This window comes from Diaphorina citri, unplaced genomic scaffold (assembly GCF_000475195.1).
Source record: "Diaphorina citri unplaced genomic scaffold, Diaci psyllid genome assembly version 1.1 scaffold3948, whole genome shotgun sequence".
Taxonomy (NCBI): Eukaryota; Metazoa; Arthropoda; class Insecta; order Hemiptera; family Psyllidae; genus Diaphorina; species Diaphorina citri.
In genome coordinates this window covers 8,271-10,839 of record NW_007381347.1, presented here as the reverse complement: position 1 = coordinate 10,839, position 2,569 = coordinate 8,271, and positions in this window count along the sequence as shown.

Genomic DNA, 2,569 nt, shown 5'->3' with positions numbered 1-2,569 from the left:
CTCCTTGATTTTCGGCATAGGTATTGCATATTTTATTTCAATGATTGGTTTGGTGAGACTGGATATCTTGAGATTTTCGACCAAAATTTTCCTGAGGCGCTTTAATTTATTTTGTGCTTTTAGTGTGTAGCTCCAATTAGGAGAAAAAAAAATGTGTAGAAATATCTAAGCCTTTGGCACGACAAAAAATAACTCGTGACTAGCTTCAGGTAGATATATGTATACTTTTTGAAAAACTTCGCCTGTGGTGCTTCAGATTTAAAGTTCGACGGTACTGCGTTTCTGAAAGGTGGTTGACCATAAAAAAAATCACCCACAGCACAGTTTACATTTCATTCGTTTGGGCGGGGGGGGGGGGGCAGGAGTTCCTCCGCCCCTTAAACAGCGGCTGCAATTGCGTCATGGAACTTTAATTCCGGGAAGAGCGTATAAATCCTGTACACTATTGTACCTTATAATATTTGGACATTCTCGCTAGGCCAAGTTCCTGCGTAAGCACGCATTGTGTATTACGAGTAGGTACTAGGTATCACACAAACGTTTGTGGATATTTCAAAGCCTACCATAACTCCGTTACTTTCTCACATGTAATGCATTCAAATTTGGAACATATGTTAATATGTAGTCTAATTCTATAAGGTATACTTACATATTATGCATACGAAGTTTGAGAGATCCAGTTTGAAAACTTTTATTTTACGATTGACTGATTAGCAGAGTCCTTCAAATATGACGTTTATTTTTCTTAAAATATGACTCTAAAAATATGACTTTATGACGTTTATTTTTCGTGAAATATGACTCTTATTTTCATCAAATATGACGTTTATTTTTCAAAAATACCTACACATAACCGAATATACTAAAAGTAGATTAGCCGAGAGTAGGTATTTTTGATCAAATTTCAACAGGAAGCAATTAGGTACTGAAGAATCAAAACAATCCAAGATACTTTGACACGATACAAAGAGTAAACAAAAGAAAGATACCCTGAAGTGACTATCGGCGCTCCTCAGGCAATAAGTATCGTCGCTGCTCAGGCAAAAAAAAAAAAATGTAAGAAAAATTTAGGACTTTTTCGTAAATTTTGGCTCAAAATGCCTAAAATATGACGTTTTTTATGACATTTTAGAAAATTTCGGCGTTTTATGATGTTTTCCCCAAAAAAGCTAAAATATGACGTTTTAGTATGATATCATGACATTATGACGTTTGAAGGACTCTGCTTATCAGTCTTATAGTGATAAAGAAAGAGGTCATGTCCATTATACGATGACAATAACACAGTAAGACCTAATATGAAAGGCGTGATTCATGCAGGTGACAAGCGTGTCAGATAAGGTATAGTCTTGTGCGCTTGACTCTCAAACCCGAGGTACCAGGTTTGAATCCCAGATGGGGCGGATATTTTCAGGCCAAACTTAAATGAAACAAATCGTGCCATAATTGGGTTTATTACTTTAGTACCTTCGTACCCCATGATGCACATACAATACTTACATATGTATAACCACAGACCCCTAATTTCCTAGTCCCTCTGACACAATAATTTTTAGACCATGCCTTATTTTTACTTTCCTTTTCCTATAGGAAGGAAAGTAATGTAATCGGGTCAAATTTTCGATGGTCAGTTTTTAGTGCCAAAACACGTTTTGAGGTCCGTAGAGCCTAAATACAAAGTTTCAGCCATTGGTCCGTGTGTGTATCTGTCAGTCTGTCTGTCGTTCTGTCTGTCTGTAAACAATATATCTCATGAACGGTAAGAGCTAGAGACTTAAAATTTGGCATGCAGCTGTCAAATAATGTGACGAGGATGCGACACGAAACTTGGTTAAGATCGGTGCAACGCTTGGCAGTATTTTGCCGCTTTTTGGCGGTTTTCGGGTTTCAATAATATCTCGGGAACGGTATGAGCTAGAGACTTGAAATTTGGTATGTAGTCCTCAAATTTTTGGCGATTTTCAGCTATACTGACTAAACTGTTAAAGATATTGTAAAAGTTACAATAGAAGAACACTCAAATAAGCAACATTCAATATTAGGATAAGGAAAGTCGTGTGATGTTCACACCAGATTTTTATTATGTATTGTCTAGTGTTACGAGAGTATAAAGCTCAATCGACCGGCGATCGATGTCGACTTTGTCGACTGAAATCGTAAACTGCTTCGACAACATAGATTCACCTCGTCGATCACGTGTGGACACAGCTTTAGACCATTAATAATGACATTAATAGGGACATTGCCATTGTGTTAATTAAATGAGACTACGAGGTCAGCATTCATTCCTACAGAATAGAACAGTTGCGCTTACGTGGGTGAAGTTTCTAAGTCAAAGAGCAGGAAAAATGAGGACCAACGGAATTTTTCTTTTTCTTCTACGACTTCTAGATCCCGAGATAAATCGATTAAAAAAATACCGGTAAATCGTGAACTTTGACGTCACGGCATACGCTGTCGTAGGCGATGACGTCACATCAAATGTCCCGAGCAAAGCTCCTTCGCAGGCAACACAATGTGTTTGTGCGCATACGTTTCTGCGCATTTCTTTCTGCTCCTCCGCAAGCGT